Source organism: Mustela lutreola, chromosome 6 (genome assembly GCF_030435805.1).
Source record: "Mustela lutreola isolate mMusLut2 chromosome 6, mMusLut2.pri, whole genome shotgun sequence".
NCBI lineage: Eukaryota > Metazoa > Chordata > Mammalia > Carnivora > Mustelidae > Mustela > Mustela lutreola.
Window position 1 is genome coordinate 114,851,127 of NC_081295.1, and position 21,899 is coordinate 114,873,025.

The following is a 21,899-nucleotide window of genomic DNA, read 5'->3' on the forward strand; positions in this document are numbered from 1 at the left end:
ATTATTAAGAATTTCAAGATGGTGGCAACACAGCATTAAGCCAAGTGCTGGACCCTTTCAAGTGCAAGGCCCCACGTGACTGCCCAAGTTCAGGCACACCTGTGAAGACAGCCCCTGTTCTCAGGTGATGCAGGAGTTGGTGGATCTTACTTTGAGTAGAAAAGTGCGAGGGCCCAGAACTAGAAAGCAAAACCTTGTGGTTAGCCATCCTGTTCAGCAGCTTTTCCTCTACTAAGAATAGTGCCTTGATAAAACTGGTAATGATTTTTCACCCATTTAGATCCCAGATCCATTTGATTAAAATTGGTAAGTTGATATTTTTGAAGCAATGTTCTGGGAATTCTCCTCTCCCTCTTTTGGAACACTGTTTCTCTTAATGAAGGCTCTCCAAATGATATTCTAGCGAACCGAGGGACAGTTTTTTGAGCTTGTCTATAGATATTGGTAGAAAAAGACAGAAGATCCCAGAATCTTCTCTCTTGCTCTAACCAGAGTTCTGAGCTTGAACCTGTTTGGCAGTTTCACTAAAGGCTGGGGAAGGGGGATGTTGGTGTAGGTCAGTCAGAGAAGTTCCACTGTTGTGAAAAGTTAGGTGGAGACAATGATCCTTCTAATCTAATAGAAGCCACACACCAAATATGACTCTGAGCTGGGTAATCCTATTTCCTGGGAAATCAGGCCATCCAAACCCCAGCTGTTTAGAGAGTTAAATAAACAAGCAATCTAACAAATGTTCCAATAGTGTAGGGTTAGGTGGTCTCTCCGTTCCAAAGTAACAGGAAGCCCAGTAACAGACGGGGTGTTCGCCAGCCTCCTGAAAACTTGACTCTCATCCTCCTCCTACCCCAGAGGCCTGCCTGTTAGCTTTAGCTACCACCACAGCACAGGGTGGGTGGGGATTAAGAACTGGAAATTCAAAATGGTATATCCACGTGGTATGTTTTCACCCCCCCCCCCCCCCACACACACACCCCCATCCCGCCCTGGGGAGGTTGTACAATATTTGCGATTTTTCACTGCTTTAGTAACAGGAGAACAAAGTTGTATTACATGGTTCTTCTTAACGTGCAGTTTCAAATCTCACCCTGCCATAACAGCTAAATGCCAAAAGCTCAAAATTATAAAAAGGAGTTTCAGTCTCCAGTCCTGGGCTTCTGCACCTGCCCTCTGTTGGTGAGAACAGAAACCTTAACAAATGGATGTAGTGTCATATTTTAACCACAAGATGACAGTAGTGCTTCATGCGGGTTGATGAAGCCACCAAAGGTAGAAGTACCTGCTGAGGGGGCCGCACCATGGCGTAGGTCTTCAGTAGGGAACACTTAGACTCTGACTGATTAAAGCTTCAGGTAAAGGACAAAACTTACAGGGAAAGAGCTTTTTCAAGGCATTAAAAAAAAAGAAGAAGAAAGAAAACTTAAGAGTGTAAATATTTCATGACTGTAAACATACCCAAAGTTCTCCTTATTTATTTCCATCAAAAAGTAGTCAAGGGGTCTCACTTTGTTGAATGAATTCAGAGTTGTGACTCATCTTCCTTAAGGTACACTGAGTTCATTTCAGTCCACAAATATGTCTGCTCAGTAAATAACATTTCCGTTTACCTAAGGGTAAACTGCCCTGTCTTCTGGGCTCAGGCTACCACTCTCCCCTGGAGGTGCCACATAGAACTGCCACGCTGAGGCCAAATGCCTGTGACCCGAGGACAGAGCTCGACAGCATGGAGAGCAGCTTTCTAAGGCAGGACCATTTTTAATCCTTGGAAGATTTGGAAGGGGTTGTTTGTTTCCTAGGGTGGCCACGACAAATGACCATAGACTTGAAGGCTTTAAAAACTGTATTGTTTTACAGTTCTGGAGGCCAGAAATCTGAAGTTAGGGTCAGCAGGGCCAAGCTCCCTCCAAAATCTCCAGTGAAAGTCTTTACTTGCTTCTCCCAGCTCTGATGCCTCCCACTGTTTCCTGGATTGTCACAGCATTAATTACTCCGTTCTCTGCCTCCATTTTCATATGCCTTCCCCGCGTCCCCTGTGTCTTCTTCTCTCTTATAAGTACAGTCATCATGGGATCTAGGGTCCACCCTAAATCAGGACTGATCTCATCTGGAGATCCTTACCTTAATTCCATCTACTCTCTTCTTCCAAACCAGGTCACGTTAAAGTTCCAAGGGGACGTTTATCTTGGAAATGGAGCACACCATTTCAACCCCCTGGAGCTTGGAGGTAGGTTATTCCCTGACATCTAGTTAGTCTCGCCAGAATTATGGAATCTCAATCAATCTGAACAGCAGCCAGCAAATATCGAGCCAGAGCAAAGTTCACTTGACTATGATAAGGGAGTTTCTGAAGAAGCACCATTGCTAAAGAAACCCCCTTCCGCAGAGATGTCTCTAAGAACCTTTCTGCGATCTAGGACATAATTTCCTTGTAACCTAAGCCCACTTTGGTTTAGAGAACATTTCGATATTGTCTGTGAGTGTGTTTAATAATCATAATAATGCTTTTCTAATTCATATACATACTCTAATAATGACAAAAACATTCTACTTTGATTAGTCTTTTGTGATGAACAGGTATGAAAAATTGGATCCGGAATCTCATTAACTATGCGCTATGGGGCGTGGGGGGACAATATTACCTATCCTGCTTGCCTAAGAGGAATATTAAAGTGTTTTAAAATACTGAAATCCCTATAAGAATGCAAGGTATATTCTTTCTCTCCCACTTTGGGAGCAAGCACAGGTACACATGTCATCACAAGAATATGGACATAGAGCCTGAGCTCTGGCTACTGAAAATCCAGTCCTCTGACCTGCAGTAGAATCACCACCTGGCAACTTGTCCGAAATGCAGACGCTCAAGGCCGACCTCAGACTGAATCAGAACCAGGTGTTTAATAAACTCCCCAGGTGATTCATATAGTCACCAGGGCTTCAGAAGCCCTGTCCTAAATGATCCCTATTTGGAAAGGTTCATATAATCAAATGGCAATCCTCCACAGTCTCTCCATTACTGGGAGGAGCTCCTGAGGAACACCTCTGGTATGAGGGGTGGTTGACAGAGAAAAGACACTCTTACGGGCTGTGTGAGCCCTCTTCACGGACGGTCCCAGTCAGACAGAAAATAAACCACAATCACAACACCCGGCTTGGACATCAGGTGAGCTCAGTTTTGATTACCGTGGAAGGTCAATGGGGCTATACTAACTGGGGAACTGTACAATACCTTGTGATTTTCACCCCAACATTTTAGCACTGTAGTGTGGCATTTTCCTATTTACTATTCCATTTGCAATAGTAACTGCGAGGGAGCGCCATGCACGGAGTTTAAAAAAAATTTAAAAAAGATAAGGAGAACAAAAGAGCCCATTGGAGAATCCTTTGATTTTTCTCACAGGTGATTCCTTACAGGAATAACGTGAATAATGATGATGATCTCAACAGGGAAAGACCCATGACACAAACGTGTATCTGCTTTGAGGTGCCCAGATGACAGGGTTCTACAAACACAAAGTGATGGCAGCTGGGTTGGCATTAGTGCAAGAGAAAGAGGCTCTGGTGTGGTGTCTTGCGTTTTAAAAGGAAGGTGCAGATATTCCTGCAGGGGTTCACTTGGTCCCACTGTGGTTTGGTGAGCTCTCTGGCTGGGCTCTGGTTGCCAAGGAAACAGCTGCAGGAGAGGCTGGGGTAGCCTAGGTTCTTGGTTGATTGGTGGAGCCGAGAGCAGATTTCACATGAAAAACGTGTATTCTGAGGACGAGGGCAAAAGCCAATGATGACCAAAGAAAAGGATCATGCCCATCTTCTCCCGTTGAGCTCATCTGAATGGAAACTCTTAACAATGAGGGAAACGGTCTTCTTTGGAGCAAAAACACCAGGATGTACAGACCTCACACCTGAACTCGTGTGCTTCATAGGGAATCACTGTCTTAGCCTGACACAGAAGTCTCACCATCCTTAGTTTTCATGTTCCCACCAACCCTATAAGATAGGGAGGGTTGCCCAAACTTATAGAAAAGGAAACTGGTCCTCAGAAAGATTAAGTAAGTAACTTAGACGTGTGTCCCAACTCGTCAATTGCTGAGACAATGTTTGTATCCAGGTCTTTCTGATGCAAAGTGATGTTCTTAGCTCTTGGGCCAGAATATTCTAGGGGTCTGGAGTAAAAAATACACACCTCTCGTGGTGGTGAAACCACCCTTGGTGACAGCGCATCAGGCTGGGTGGCATTCACTGGGAGCAAGTGATGCATGATTCACGTCAGCACAAGTACAGAGAGGGCACATCGGGGGTCAAATCCGCCCTGTAATCATCACTGGCTCCACGGCCTTTTGCAATAACTTCAACACTGTGCTTCACATCAGTCATCTTCAAACTGGGGCAAACAATATTACTCTCCTAAAAGGGTGATGGCGAGAATTACATTAGACCATGTATGCAAAGTGCTTACTACAAGCCCCAACACATAGTAAGTCCTCAACAAATTATAATTACCACCTTTATTATCAGTATGTCGTACTAATTATTGATATTGTTTTTATTATTAAAAGGGCTTTTTTTTTTTTTTTTAAGCTGAGTATCATTTGAATATCGCTTCAAAATCACCCCTCCTTTAAAAGCTTAGAGAAGCCGAAAAGAGAAGAGAAGAACATGATTGACACCCAAGAGAAGAGGAAGGATTCTGTCTGGTCAGTTGGCTTTCTCATCACAACCTTCAACAAATCATTGTGGGAGCTGCCTAAGTCATTTGATATCTTTTCCATCCCGAGAAAGGAGATAGTAAGAGCAAAGACTACTTTGTGGAAGTGCTCTGAAAACTACAAAGTAGCACGCAGAGCCTTGTATCTTATTCCCTGTTTACCAACTAAAATTCATAAAAACATTTTCAGTTTTCTTCCCTATTTAATGAGAACAGGTTGGAAAACCTTTGGGTCTCCTCATCTTTTCACTGCCCTCACTAGCTTATTCGGGGCCAGGAGAGGAGAAAAACAGGTTTTCTTTCCAAAAAACTCAGTAACAGCTCTTTTAAAGGACATGGTCTTCTCTTTATATTTTTTGGCAGCTGTTCTATTTCTGTAAATTCATTGTCACATTTTCCCCACCCCACACTCCCAATCCATACTTAGAAGACTTTGCCCTGTAGAAACCATCTACAAGAAATGTGATAGCCCAGATGCACACTTCTCTAGCAACTCTGCAACCATGAGCTGCCCATCAGCAGCCGTGCAGAGGAGCCCACACCTCTTCTCGTATCTGCTGCCAAAGCTCCACTTCCTCTTCAGAAGAGCTGTGCTGGTCCTTAGTGCTTATCAAGAGAACATGATTGACAGGCAGCTTTCCATTGCCAGTGTTCTTCCAGCTGTCGTAAGACCTGGGTTCTGTGGATGCCACCATCGATGTTCACTGTAATTGGACACATTGGTCACATCCACAGAACATGACTTACCTTCTTTAGACCAGCGGCAGCCTCCTGAAAGCTCCCTGTGCCAAGTTGCAGAGCTTGCTGACTTGTATCCCACAGTGTCTATGCAACTGGTTTTGCTCCGCTCCCAAGTGTTTTGTTTGCTTTGCTTTGCTAACACTGCAAAAAGGTAATCTATTTACGGAAGAGTGATTTAAAGACATTACGGGTTTCTTTACAAACAAATGTAGGAACAGAAATTATCCACTTTTTAGAAACTGTATTTCAACCCTCTACTAGTACTATAATCTACTACATTGCCTGTATCAAAGGCAGTCCCCCTCCCCATTTGACTTTCCAAAGAAATTTCTATCATTTCTTCATTATCTCGGGTTCAGGCACTTCTGAAAAGTCTCTGGGCACAAGTCACAGAGGGCAGGTTTTTAAATTGCAATGAAAAATAGAACCACCAAGAACGAGAGATCTCTCCTCATGCCTTGGCTCTGCCAAGATCCCTTCCCTGTGCGATTCAGTCATTGGACACTACGTACCAGCATCTCTGACTGTGCGGAGAGCAGCGGGCAGGCTCTCGCCCCCAGATCTTGCTGTTGGTGGGGAGCTGCTTGGTTCATGGAAGAGGGCCACATGCAGTCCTTGTTGATGACATACTACTGAGCATCTGCACAGTCAGAGGGCTAGAAGGAAACCAGAGCTTATTGAAGACAGTATGTTTGTAGGCCCCCCGACCCCCCGCATCTGCCTGTGGTAAACCCTTCTGAACATACAGAGGACACTAAAGAGGGCTCTTCAGTCCCTAAATAGCCTTCCAGGCATGGGAGACAGACTTCCTGCTATTCGGTCGATATTACTCTGTAAATAGAAATATTTCAGCCCAAATATTCATACATTTCACTCAGTTAATAAGAACCTTTATTTCTGCAGCATATCTAGTTAGCATGAGCATAGCCTTGCTTTAGATTCCTGCTGCTTTTCCACAGACAATTCCAGAAAGGCTTTGGTTACAGGCAGTACAGTCTGAACGTGCTGAACACACCCAGGCTATCCAGTCTTGAACCAAACAGGCTCATCTTGGCTTAGTAAAAGAAGCCATAAACAGAGACAGAAATGCAGTTAAAACATTATATTTAGCATTGCATATGCTTAGGTCAAAATCAGCTTCACAAAACAGCAGTGCCAGAAATCTGGTTTTGCTCCCTAAATGTGATTGAATCCTAAATTGCTAAAGCTGGCAGGAACCACCCATTTGATAGAGGAAGTAACTAGGCCTGGAAAGGTGAAGTGACCTTCTCACACTCCTGTGGTGGCAGAGCCAGGACTAGAACCAGATATCATGAAGCCCAGGAACACCCCCACTGATGTCTCCAGGTCTCTTGTTTTTGTTTCCGCATCTGAATTAATAAACGATCCCAACGGTTCACAGACCTTACCACATTTGATTGGCACACATGTTGTATTGATTTCTAGATAACAATCTATTAAGTGAAGACAGAGGCTTCCTGGACTGATTTTTAATTCCCCCTCCTCTGCCTCTGGAGTTTACTCCTCAGCTGGAAAGATCTCAATTTGGATTCATTCCGGTAACATCAAAATGCCAGAAGTCACATACCCGTGGGCACAGAGGCAGGTTTGCTTTCTTGTTTGTCCTCAATACAGGCTCAGGGACTTGAGCGCTCTGAGCAGGCTCGGGAAGTATTACTCAGTGACAGACACACAAAGGAAACAAGACAAAGAAGACATGAGAAAGATTCGTTTTGGAAGAGTCTGTTGCTCTTCTGGCTGTTGCTGACATTCAGAGGGATTAAGACGGAATGAGGGAAAAATGACAAACCCAGGAGCCTGCCCACCTCGGAAGGTGCTGTTCCTGTGGTTCTCTGCGGAGTAGAGAGGTCGGGCGAGGAGGCAGGGCTGTCGGGGAATCCCCGCGGAGGCAGCCCCCACCAGCACAACTGCGCAGGCGAGCACCGAGGGCGGTCAGGAGGTTTGGAGTCCTGCTCCACCCCGCCACAAGCGTGGGCAAATCCCTGATTCCTTCTGAACCCCTCTTCTAGGACACAGAAGAGCTGAGCCATATCGGTGGTTCTTAAACCTATTACTGTTGTTGATATTATTACTGCTACTACTACTACTACTATTATTACCATTTGCAGCAGTAGCAGGTTTTCTTCAGAGGAAAGTAAAAGCCTAATCTGTAAAGGAGCTCTTTTTACTGGACTGGCTTTGGTGGTTGGGGGAGTGACGACACTTGCATGCCGGCCCTCCCTGGCCAGCAGAGCCTGAAAGCAAAGGGCTGGTCTCTCAGGCTCTCTCACTTATTACCTTAATACTATTGCTTCCATGTAAATCTGTCCTCTGTGCCAGGTACCTCCTAACACATCATCGGGCGGGGGAGGGGGGGTGGATTCAGATGGTTCCTCTCATACTCTGATCCCCAGAGTCAAAGTGAACAGTGCTAGCCAGAGGCACTGAAGAGAACTGCTGCCCCCCCAACACACACACACACACACACACACACACACACACACACTGAAGGGTTTAAGACTCATGGCTGAAAGGTAGAACTTAAGAAGATTCTCGTTGCTAAACACTATTTGATTGAAGCTATTTCTCTTAGTGAATATTAGGGAGAGCTATATGTACATTGGCATGAAAGTCACTTTTTTAATAAGAGCGATGCAAACAGGTACCTTTCACAGTTTCACCTCTTGCTAGTTAGGAGTATCTGGGCTGTTACTCAGTCCTGTCTTTAATTTGTCTGGAGGAGAATATTGGTAGGCATCAGGCAGGGACATCTTCCCCTCCAGTCCTTCTGTATTTGCTTCTTTTTCTGTATCCCATCTGAAAAGAATGAGGTTCTAGATCAGGATTTAACGCAACAAAGATTTTTCTAAGTAGTGTTCAGTGGACTAGTAATAGGTAGACTTCTCCTAACTCCCACTGATTTCTTCAGCTCCCAGTCTTCAAAATCACTTGAGTCCAGTAATTTGTAGATGCAAACTGTGAGCCTTTTTCTGAATGCCCATGTCTCTCTGTCAGTGTCCTATACCTGTAAGTGTTTATCACCCCAAATACGATTCTCACAAATTCCTAAGAGGTTTTACAAAACCACCACCAACCACTCTTTATAAAACATTCCCCCCCCCCCGAAATGTCATGAGCAACATAGCCTTAAAATGATCGCAAATGCAAGAGGGAGAATGCTAAGTGTGAATTCCCTGTTGTTTCAGAATTTTGGCTGAGGCTCCAAAGCTGATAAGGAAGAGTGTTAATTGTCTGCACATTCTAAAAGGAGATGCCAAAGCATTTAGGCAAAATTTGCTAAGTGGTAATCCAAAACACAGTTTGGCCACCTTTAACTCCACACTCCACTACTAGGATATTTATTTGAAAAAAAAAAAGGGGGGGGGGATTACTGCGGGAAGGTTAGGAGGGAAGAGTTTCTCTGGGGAAAGTTGCCAGAATGCAGTGTATCACCCTCTGGGGGTAAGGAAGGAGCGCTGGCTCTGCTCTCCAGCAAGCTGTGTGAGGAGAGCTTCCAGGGAGCCACTCATGGGCGACGACGGCACTTGCCAAGGCAGGGGAGGCTGACCACCCACTCCTGGGGGATGTTTCTTCAGTGGCAGAAATCTGCTGGTCCCAAAGTCTCCCAGTTCTTAAAGATACTCTCTTGGCTCGCTGAAGTGTAGGGCCTTAAGGACTTGCACATGACTCCTACCTGGGAAAGCCTGAGGGATGAAAGCAGCTGAAGATTCCCTCAAAGCAAGACAGAGAGCGCTTACAAGGTAAACAGTGCTCCTACCATGAGTTTCTCTGGAGTCAGGTGGGTGCATCAAAAGTAACTGGTCCTGAATCACGCTGGTAGAGACCCTGCTCTGAAGGGTTTCCTTCCAGTGTAGGTAGCCCTGGCAGAGGGGATGGAGGTATGGGTATTGTAAATGGCCAAGCAGAGCTTGCGTTCTCACCCCAGAATTAGAGCTACAAGAGGGTCCAAGTGAAGAGATTCACAGAGTCTGTGTGAATCTGTAACCATGAATGACCCAGGACTCAGCATTTGGCTACCTCCCACCCTCTGCAGAACGCCAGTGCTAGATCACAACCTTGTCAGTCCCTCTTTGTCTGCCCAGCTCTCAGCACAGCAGCCAACAGGACCACAGGGGGAAGCTGAGAAATGTGTGGAAATGGAAAAGAAACTGATTATGCACTACCCTGTTCTCTAGATTCCTAAGCCTGAATCAGGCCCACGTTGGCAGAAAGTGAGAAGCTTAAATTGGATGACAGGTTGAAGTTTTGATATTAAACTGGACTACACTTCTTAAAAACTTATGGAAAATCTCAATCATACCAAAATAGAACAGTATGGTAAACTTCTGCATACTTATCACCCAAGGCAAATGGCTATTATCTAGATAGAGTCTTCTGCTCGTGAAGTTCAAGCCAACACTATATTTGACTATTTTAATATCGAAATGCAAAGACTCCACTTTGGTGTTTGGCCATTGGCAGCTTTCGGGCCCCACACCTACCTTCCCCTCATTTTGCCCCATTCAGATGCCAGTAAGAAAGTCTGGTGTGTTTCTACCCTTGGCACAAACTATATAAATGTGTGACTATACAAATTGCATAGATCTTCTGGTCTTTTAGGTATTAATAAATAGACTTAGTTTTAGTGTTTTGTGGTTGTCCTAGGAAGGGAGAAATCAATCTCACACTAGATACTAGTTTGGGTATCAAAACTGATGGAGACACATATGAACCCAGAGATATGAAAAGGTTTATTATTCATATAATGAGACTGGGGACAGCATGGCAAGCACCCAATCTGTTCTGGAATGGTTGAGCCAAGTGAGGAACAAGTGGTTTTGGCATTTACTGTAGTTAGGAGGTGGGGCCTGGGTAAGTTTCCAGAACTTGCCTAACACCCCTCTCCATATACACCCCCAGGGCATCACGTCAGGATGTCCAGCTTCCTGCACTCCCGCCCCTCCCGGCTGTGAGTCCTGAGGCAGGATAGGAACAGAGACGGACACTGCTGCAGAGAGCAGCGCCTTCCAGCAGAGCACCGTGGGCCAGAATGCAGAGGCCAGCGCGCTGTGGCGCTTTTCCCAGGACCAGCTCTCACTGGGAACGCTGAACGGACATTATAAATTATAGCTCTTTATAGGTGAGTTTCTAGGAATATTTTTATTTCCTATTTTCATCACTTGTTTGTCCCTACCAATTGATGCTAGAGGCCACGAATAACCCACAGAATTAATTCAGCCAATCATCTGGCAACAATGTCAAAAATCTACCTCTGGCTTATGCAGCTGGACACACTCACTGTTTGTAATTCCAGAACTCTGAGTCCAGTGCATCACCCGAAAAACTACTCAAGGTCCTCCTAAGTTTTAAATGGAATACCATAAAATCTCCTGTGGAAAACTGTTTTCCTCTCTCTAGATTGTTTTTTAGGAACAGAGCCGAAGGTGCCAAAAATATCACAGAACCTCAATCTTCAATCCCAAAGGAGTTTTCTTTTGGAATGTATCACTTCCCAACCACTAAGTGCCCAGTCTGACAGTGGTATATTGAAGCCAGGTTACACGAGCCAATGGTGCCCGTCTCTCCCGAACTCTGTGTTCTGTTAGGTCACACTGGTAGCAGCCATGGTGGGAGTATCTCTATCACAGAAGTCCGTAAATGCTATAAATCTGGGCTTTTCATGTCAGAAATCCAGTTGCTAAACATTTACCAGCAGACTGCCAGTTAAGATAGAACTGGGAGAAGGGGAAATTAATGAAACTTCAAAAATTTTACCAAAATGTAGCAAAAATGTGTAACTTTTAAAATGAAATGACTTGATTCTCATCTCTCTTTCCTTTTCTCTCACTCAACTTAACTCCTTGCTTGTTCCCTATATGAGAACAAAGCCATGCAGTACAATATAGCTTCATAATTTCAGGTCTGATGTATTGTATGAGGCAGTCTGGCATTTGATCATAAGAGCTTGGGCTCCTGAAGTCAGAATTCTGGCTCTTCCAACTTTCTAACTCTCAGATCATGGGAAATTTTCATTAAGCTTGACAGTATCAGTTACCTCATCAGGAAATATAAATAAGAAGCACTCTCATTTTATGGAGATCTAATGAGAAATAAATAAGATAATGACTGGCATATAGTGGCCACCTATTAGATTTGTTAAGTAAACGTATGAATGCTTATAAAAGCATTTTGTCAATGCCTGTCATTAACCAAGCACTTAATAAATGGTAAGTAATATGAAATTAATTTTAATAGCCTAGAATTACCATCATAATTAATACATTCATTTTCTTAATCCTTTCCACATATATACCAGTCTCTCAAAACATTATAGGTCAGGATCCACTTTGGGAAAATTTGAGTGGTTCCTCTCAGATGAAACCAGAGACATTTATTTCCCCTCAAACAAAAATCCATTCACTGATGAGCTGGAGGAGAAGGGGAAGCTAGATTAAGGACGGCAGACAAGAACTGATGCGCCCACACACGCATGACAGCTTGCAGATTCTGGGTGTGCTGCAGCATATTCTCCTATAATATTTATCAACCGTCCTTCTGTGCCTACTGCTTTATATATTTTGACAACATAACCTTTGAACATACTCACTATAACATTGATTTTTATATTCAGATTTTAAAATTTATCTGAACAAGTCATTAACAACTTCAGCCTTTATGATTTTCAGCTATCTTAGAGGTTAAAAAAAGATTTAACTAAAGAATACAGCTCATTGCATGTAACATGAGAAAAAGTTCCATCTTTTTTTAAATAGACTTTATTTTTTGAGCAGTTTTAGGTTTATAGAAAAATTGGGCAGGAAGTATAAAGAGCTCTCGTGTCTCCTTACCCCTCCTCCTTCTCCCAGTCTCATCTGTTTAACAACAACTTGCATTACTGTGGTACGTTTGTTACAACTGATGAGCCAATATTGATATATTATTATTAAGTAAAGTCTGTATCAGGGTTCACTTTTTGTGTTATACATTCTATGTATAACATAGAATATATAATGCCATGCATCTACCATTAGAGTATGGTAAGTAATTGCTTCACTGGCCTGAAAATGTCTTGTGCTCTACCTGTTCATCCCTCCTGTCTTCCTTCCCTGTGAACTCCTGACAATCACTGATCTTTTTATTTTACCCTCTCCTAGTTTTGCCTTTTCAGATACATCATATAGCTGGGATCATACAGTATATAGCTTTTTCAGACAGGCTTCTTTCACTTAACAATATGCATTTAAGGTTCCTCTATGTTTTCTTGTGGCTCAATGGCCCATTAAAAAAACAAAAACCCAAGTGGAATGATATTCCATTGTATATACCAGTTCATTTATCCATTTACCTACTGAAGGACATCGTGGTTGCTCTCAAATTTTGGTAGCCACCATCTTTAAAACTGAAATGCTAGATTAAATGGAATGTCCTAAACTTCATTCACTTACCTTATAGAGTATATTAATTGTTATTTCTTAAATGAATATACAGGGATGTGTGGATGGAGTCATGGTCAAGTTGAAATACAATTTTTTTAAAAGCGTACAGTCCAGCTTATAATTGTGTCACTTTTAACTTAACTATTTATATATTTCTTTGAGCATCTGTCTTATCTGGTATTGGGGGTAGATTTATGTCTCTCTGTAAAACTTACTGAAGAGATTAATGGTAGCAATAACTGTTACAGGAAATAAGACAATAACTACTATTTTCTTTTGGCTAAAAAGAAGGGAAAATAAAAATAAATTGCAAATTTAATGAACTGGTAGTCAGCTGTCAGAAGAAGCTGTGCTTTCATACAGCAGTGAGTATACAGCAGCTTATAAATCATATTTAGGACAGAAAGAACTTTCATAAGGAAACATAGTCAGAATTAAGGGCAAGTCTATTTAGAATTCTTCCATGTTGTTTCCCCACAACCTCTACTTCCTGTTTCCTCTCCATTCCCTAAAAATTTGTACAAATTCAAGCATCAGCAAATGAATTTCAGGAGTAGTTAATAACCCATCCTGCAAAGAGATTTCATTTAGTTAGTCCAGACCATTTTCTTAGACTATTCTTCCCTCCTTTTTAGCAGGCCTGTGGGGAACTATATACCTCACGTAATACGTATATGCTGGACATATGCTCAGGGTTTTCCCGGGGTGGACACTGCAATAGTATGAAACATGGTACCCACCCTCTAAAGTTTATGATCTACATAAATAAATAAAGATATGGGCACTTGCCACAATACCGAACAATACTGTGCTGTGTACTTAAATGTTAGTTTTACACAGTTCACCAATTAATGAAATAATTCAGATGGGAGGAAACTCATTGAGACTCAAAGCCAGCTAATATACGATTGAGCTGGGACTATCAGAAATAGGTAGTATTTGGATGGTCAGGGAAAATGGAGGACTTGGGAACTGGGGTAGACAAAATACCTGTCAGTGAGAAAGCTAGCAAGATTGGAGGAATGCATTAAGAACAAGCTATTTGATCTAAATCTATCCTTCAGGCAGGCGTAGACTAAAAAATAGCTCTATGTCTTCATAGGGTTCATATCTTGTTTCCTCAGTAGCAGGCTTATCTCTCTTACTTTATAGTGGAACCCCAGAGAGCTGGTTTCTCTCTTATGACTTCTATGCACTTTATACAATCTGGTTATACTGGATTCAATTCATTTTTATTTCTCCTAGGTGCAGGTTTTCAGTAGACCAAGGACAAACTGGAAATCTGTTCTAGCCAATTTGCTATATCAAAATGCAGCCATATCACTCTGTTTACTACCCAGGTTGTGGAAAAACAAATAATTTGGAAATCTCCTTTCACCTTTTATATCACAGAGCAGTGGTAAACATTATACCTGCTTCATTTTCATGTAGTTAGCTTAAATAAATAAATAATGTCAAATCCTGTAATCAACAGCCACTACTGAAATATCTATAAAGGTGACAATGTAAATTCAAAGGTAAATTCACAGTTGGTAGATATTAAAATGCTAAATACACTAGTAGTACATCCATACTGGTCTCTTAAAAGCACTTTTCCTTTTCATTATCAAATCTAACACATGATTTCCACAAGATAAGGATGACTTGGGGCATCCAGTTAAAACATCACAGGGAATATTAAAATGGTGGTTACAGTGATCACCATATAACTGAGAATACTGGTTTAAGTGAAAACCCTAAGAGTAGTTGGCCTGGAAAGAGCAGGAGATAGCCGAAAAATTAAAAATAAAATAAAAATATAGTAAGCTTTCATAGGTGAGTGAATTTTTAGAGCAGATTCAATACCAAAAGCTCTGGGAAAACTTCATTTTACTTCATCATCACTGTTCACTTAACAGATGGTAATTAAAGAGAGAAGTAGAAACCTAAAGGCCTATTAAAGTAGCAACATTTAAGAAGTTTTAAGGCTGTCCAAAATTTTAGTGCTTGCCAAATTCATATTTTAATTAACCTTTGTTCAGCATATTGTATTCCTTGGCTTCTTATTCACATACTCACACTCACTTGTGTTCAGACTGACTCACTTAACTCATCTGTTCAATATCTTCGACCAATCTCTCACAACTCTTAAAAAGAGGTCCTGCATACACAAAATTGTTCTCACTGCTTTTAGAAATCATTTGTGGGATATCTGGATCTCTTCTTTAGTCACCTCAGCAATGGTTACCAAAAAAGGCAGGAGCGATGTGGGCCCAGTAATGGTAAAGATCTCCTGGTGTCCAGAAACTAAATTTTTATTCAGCCATCACTAGAATGTTCCATATATGTCCTTTAAAAAAAAAAAGATTTTATTTATTTATTTGATGGAAAGGGAGATCACAGATAGGCAGAGAGGCAGGCAGAGAGAGAGGGGGAAGCAGGCTCCCCAATAGCAGAGAGCCCGACTTGGGGCTTAATCCCAGGACCCTGAGATCATAACCTGAGCCGAAGGCAGAGGCTTAACCCACTAAGCCACCCAGGTACCCCCACATATGTCCTTTAACTGTCATTCCAACCCTCTTCATATCCTCCAAGCTCATGCCATTCCTGCTATTACCACACTCATATACAGGTGTTTTTTTCCAACTGTGCCATTAACTCCAAATTAGAAAAGCACTACTCCTGGTTACTAATACCACCAGTGTAGTAATTCCTTCCTTTTACTTCATTTTTTGTATCATGATACACTTTTCTGTCAGGATATATCTTGCTCTAGAAGCTGCCTGAGAGGCTTACAAAGCCACCATAATTCCCCAACCTTTCTAAGGATCTCTGATCTTCTGTCATCCTCCTTCCCATAATGATACCTCCAGAAGCACATGGGCTCCTTAGCCAGATGTCTCTGCCATCAAGGAGTTTCAAGAGTCGAATAGGACAATAAGCACTTACCCTTTGACACTGTAAGCACTTTCGGAAGTAAGAATGTGTTATGAGAGCAGAGGAAGAAGGCGCTGACTGCACCCAAGGGTGTCAGAAGAGGTTCATAAAGGGATTCATCAGAAGGGAGAGGCATATTCTACTACACATGGCCAGGGTTCAGCAGCCTGTCCAACATAAGATCCCAGAATCATGGCATGCCTGGGTGGCTTAGTAGTTAAGTGGCTACCTTCAGCTCAGGTCATGATCCCAGGATTCTGGAATCGAGCCCCATATCGGGCTCCTTGCTCAGTGGGAAGCCTGCTTCTCCCTCTCCCACTCCCCCTGCTTGTGTTCCCTCTCTGGCTGTGTCTCCCTCTGTCAAATAAATAAATAAATCTTAAAAAAAAAAAAAGAAGAAGATTATCAGAATCACAAGGGGTGGGGCTAGAATTACTACTGTACATAGGGAGTAGTGGGTAATAACACAAGGAAAGAAGAAGAATCCAGATTTTGAAGGGTCTTTCATGCTTAGCTATGGAATTTGCATTTTACACAGTAGGCCAGGGCAAATCTCTGAAATAATTTACAGGAAGTAAGACTTACCCATCATTTCAGAAACAGAACTACAATAGCAGTGATAGAAACCTCAGGGCATACTTTGAAGATGTTTTGGTTTTAAGCAAGCACGAACAAATGGGCCAAAATTAATTTAAAAAGGAAGTTTATTATAAAGCATTATCTTCTTTCTTTGAGGAAATCATTAACAACTGAGACTACAGACAGAACCAGGGGAGCTATAGGAGTTTTGGGCAGTCTACCATTAAAGTATGTCAGTTCCACCAACTCTTGATCACCATGTCCCTCTATTCAGAAGAAGATATTTCAGATTTCTAGAGGAAAGAATCTGATTGGCCCAAATTGAATCATCATTCACATTCAGGAGATGGGGCTAACTAAGAGAAGCCTGGCCATTGTGAGATCCATCGCCGCAAGCTGGTAACTCACTATAAACTGAGTAGTCACCTACCAAACCAAAGAGGTTAGAAACAATTGTTCCATTAAGATGGGGACAGTTGAGATTAAAAGGAAAATTACACAGCATATCCTACAAAAACTTGTCTGTCAGAAACAACATAAATTTGTTAAATAATTGAATTTGGGAAGCAAAGTAAACTAGAATGGCTTTTCTGGATTGGAAGATGGGATAATGGCATTACTAGTCATCAGTGTAGAAAACAAAGAAGGAAGAGAAGATTTTAATGGGGAGATGATGGGTTCCATTTAGACCTTTTCAGTTTGAGATGCCTCTGTGCCATGCCCACGAAGAGAAAATCAGTGGAGAGTTGAGATCTGATTGGGGAGCTCAAGGAAGACAAACCCTGGATATCCTTATTATGACTTCATCCCTGAAAGCCATGGATATGGATGCTATCACCCAGGAAGACCATGTTAAGGAAGAGAAGCTGAACACAACTTGTAACATAGAGAAGTCAAGTAAGAAAAAGACGTGTTATTATATTTATTTAGAAAATAATTGGTAACCTTTGTGAACAAAGGGATGACACAGTATAGTGGAGGCATGGTGACATGGGACCAAATAACAAATTAGAGGTGAGAAAGTATAAATATTGAGGATGGATAGATAGTATTCTTTCAAGAAATTTGTCCAAGACAAGAGATAGAATGGAATATATTACATTGAATTGTTTTTGTATCTAGTGACATAACACATTAAAATGTTTGGAAAATACAGAAAAGCATAGAAAGCATATATTAGAGACTTTAGTAACAGTTTAGAAGAAATAGATATGAGAATTTTACTAATGTGGAAGAGATGTTTATAAAAAGCTGAGAAAATAAATAATTGATGACAAATCCTTGGAAAAACCAGTAGTCATTGTGAGGGATTTGTTTTAGAAAGAAAGAAAACACTTCACTCTGTGAAATGGGAAGTAAGCAAGAAGGAAGCTAAGAGACTTGTTAGCTTCTTCTCACTAGGAAGTAGAAGATAAGGCCATCTGCCAAGAAAGATGGGGCAGGGGACCTGAGTTTAAGTGAGGTACTGAGTTTAAGATAGTGGTGGGAAGTGGGAATGTGATCTTTCCAAGAACAAGGAATTCAAAGCTGCATAAAAGACTCAGCTGATGTTGGAAATCATACATTTAAACTCAATACTGAAAAATTTTTGAGATTCTTTTTCTTTAGCAGGTTTCCAAAGTCTTCAGATAGGAGGAGAAAAGGTAAATGGATAAATAATGGAGAAATGTGGCTTGACATATGTGAGATTAATAGAAAAAGATCTCTGCCCCTGGTTCCTCACACAGGAATCCTGAAACCCTTAGAAATTCCTAAGTGATAAGAGTATTAGAGGCACCTTTTGTTTTAATATTTGGTCTTTGACCCGGTTTCCTGACAGGGTTCTCAAATCCTTTGTAAGTTCCTGGGTGATGGGGGTGTCTTTTGGTTCTAAGAAAGTGACTCAGCGTGATTCCTGGATGGGGTCTGTTCCTCAAAAAGACCAGGCCATGATTTTCTAATCATGGCCGGGTCTTTGGAACTTTCGGCCCCACCTCCGATTCTTCAGAGAAGGAAGAAGAGCTAGACATTGAGTTAATAACTGATCATGGTTGCATAAGGAAGGTGTCCATAAAATCCTAATAATATGATGTTTGGAGAACTCAAAGTTGGTAAGTTCACCCATGCACCAGGAGAGTGGTGCACCCCAGTTCTACAAGGGAAAGAAGCTCCTGAGCTAAAAACCCACCCTTATGTATCTCGTTGTCTGACTCTTCATCTGTATCCTTTAATAAACTGATGAACATGAATGCTTCACTACATTCTGTGAGCTTTCCTAGCAAATAATCTAGTCCGAGGAAGAGGAGATGATGGGAATCTCCAATTTGTTGCCAAGTTGAAGTTGTGACTAACATGGAGATCTACTACTGATGACTGGCATCTGAAGTGGAAGGCAGTCTTGAGGGACTGAGCCTTTAACCTGTGGAATGTAATGCTATCTCTGGGTAGACAGTGTCAGGATTGAGTTAAATTATAGGGCACAGAGCTAGTATTCCAGAATTTCTTGGTGTGGGAAAAACCAAAGTAAAGTTCCGACACTTTACACGTAGTGTTGGAAGTGTTGTGAGTGTGGTAGCAGTGAGAGAAAAGAAGACACATGGGAGTAGTGGGTTTTTCCTACACAGCCTATCAGGAAGAACAGAAGCAAATTGATAAGACTTTGAGTAATTAGGAAGAACTAGTTGAAATAATTTGACCATAGTTTTTAAGCCATAAATGGAAGGAGAGCCAAAAGAGAACTTACCAAACAGAATTAAAGAGAACAAAGACCTATTGGCCTGAGTTAATTCAAGAGCAGATTTAGTGAAAGTAAATGAGAGTGGAAGAAAAGATGTGGAAGTGGAAGAAAAGTTCCCCTCCACGGTTGTGGAGGGGAATACCAATCATTGTTTTTTACTTAACAATTCAGAGAAAGAATATTGGTTAATAAGGCAAAACTAATTTCATTTAAAATGACTATGAAACTAAGCTTCATCTATGGGATGGAATTATTCTTTCTAGGGGTTATGCTGAAATTCTTTTTCCTCCTCTGCACCCCCAAAATAGGAATCCTGTATAGACATACTTTGAACAATTTGACATAAGAATGAATTGATAGTCTTTTCCTTCAAGAAGAAGAGTGCCTTGCTATTGTATGCATGTGTGTATATTTTGTAAGGGAAAACTGGATTTGTTTAACTTTTGTCTTTAAAATAACTTTCAAAACTAGCAAGCCCTCATTGCTTGGCAGGTGCTCAGTATTTGGTTTTGCTGCCCCATGTAATGCACAGAAATGAGAACTGAAAAACACTTTGAATGTCTAGATTAGGGGGTGCCTGGGTGTCTCAGTTGTTAAGCATCTGCTTTCGGCTCAGGTCATGATCCCAGGGTCCTGGGATCTAGCCCCACATCAGGCTCCCTGCTCAACAGGAAGCCTGACTCTCCCTCTCCCACTCGCCCTGCTTGTGTTCCCTCTCTCATTATGTCTCTCTCTCTCAAATAATTATTTAAAAATTTTTTTAAGTCTAGATTAATCTAGATTACAACTAAAGAACCCTTAATGGACAGCTTAAGAGAACAAAAGATGGTAGATAGAAGGTACTCAGCCTAACATAAATTGAATTTGGAGACAAGATGAGGAGATAGAGAAGGAACATTTCCCAGCAGCTTGTATTCCTGTTGAGATAACTGAAGAGAGGAGGAAAGAGGCTTTGAAGTTACTTTCTATGTGATATGAATATAAAACCTTTTTTTGACACTGGGTTGAGCCACCACAGTAAAGACTTAAACTGCTTTTCAGTTATTCTGGACTTCAGATTTGTGTTTCTTTAGCTGAAACAGTATGTTTAAACTTACTCCAAAAGGCTGCCTAGCTTTGCGCAGGTGATATGAAACCATCAACTGGAAAAAGTTTTCCAGTAATCTGAAATACTAAACACTAGAGTATTTAAGTGTTTAAATTAAGACAGTAGTGACATCGGGGAAACCAAAAGAACCCTTAGTGCAGAAGAAAGGCGGAGAGTAAGAAATGCAGGGCGCGGAAGGAGGGGCACGGCCGGGTCCACGTGCCGCGGCCCCCTCCGAGGAGAAGCAGGTGCTGTGTCTCTCCTGAGCAACCCTGCCGGCGTCTGCGCAGTGATGTGCTTTCAACTCCTAGAGACGCGTTCGACTCTCTGGGGACAAGACAGGGCCACTTCTGAGTCAAGCTAAAACGAACACGTCTTCAGACTGGGGGAGGGAAGGTGTTATCCTACAGATAATGACTATGTCTACATTTCTGTTGATAAGCAATTTCCCAACCAGGGGTTTTACCACGTGTGGAATTTGGGGGCAGATACGATGGTGGAAATGTCCTAAGCAAATAAAACAGAGGACACAGACAACCTGCCAGAAGGAAAGAGAGCAGAGTGCTTCTGCCCAGCGTAATGGCAACTGAGCATTACACTGAAGCTGAACAACAATATGTGAAGAAGACTGATGGAGGGAAAACAGAGGGAGGTGCAGGCTTTCTGGGAAGCAACCAGCTTCTGTTTTGGTACAGTGTGTTTCACTTCTTTTTTTTTTTTTTTTTTGTAAGTTCCACTTTTTAATTGTATTTAATTAATCTTGATTCTCCCTGCTGTCCTGTTGGCACCTTTTAATACTAACAGATAGTTCATTTCCACCATTCATTTGGCTTTGTTCTTGTAGAAAGCAGTTAGCCATTTTCTCTCATCTTTAGTACTCAAATATACAAATGACAGTTGACATTGTTAAATGCCCTTCTCCCATGGCCTTGAGTAGGCAGTTCAGTAACTCCCCAGGAAGTGACATCTATATTCTTACATCCCTAACCCTTAACTCACCTCTCTTCTTGACCATTTCCCTCACCACATGCAAAAGAAATCTGTGAATTTTTCATATAATTATGATGTACTGAATCCAAATGAAGAGTGGATTCATTCATTTCTCTACACCCAAATAAGTTATATAGAAAGGCTTTTTTTTTTTTTAAAGATTTTATTTATTTATTTGACAGAGAGAAATCACAAGTAGATGGAGAGGCAGGCAGAGAGAGAGAGAGGGAAGCAGGCTCTCCGCTGAGCAGAGAGCCTGATGCGGGACTCGATCCCAGGACTCTGAGATCATGACCTGAGCCGAAGGCAGCGGCTTAACCCACTGAGCCACCCAGGCGCCCCTAGAAAGGCTTTTCTAAACTTCACCAACAGGGTTACGGTTCTGCTTTTTTCATAATACATAATGTTCTGATAAGAGTCCTATTGGAATTGAAGGTCATTACTAGTAAGAAGAACATTAAGACAAAAGAGCCTTCTTGAAGGACCTCAGCATTTCCTGACAAAGTGAAAATAAAAGAAATACTTGTAAAGAAGGAAGAAAATCAAATGAAAGTCATTCCAAAAGAGCACCATATGGCCCACAAGATGTGTGGGTATGGAAGGCTCATGTGCTGAGGGAGACACACAGATTCTGGAAATCAAAAATGAAAAACCCCCACAAAGTAGGTCATCCCTCATAACCAGATTCCAAGACCAAATTTCTGTTGCATTAACATCTCATATTTCTAATTTAGTTTA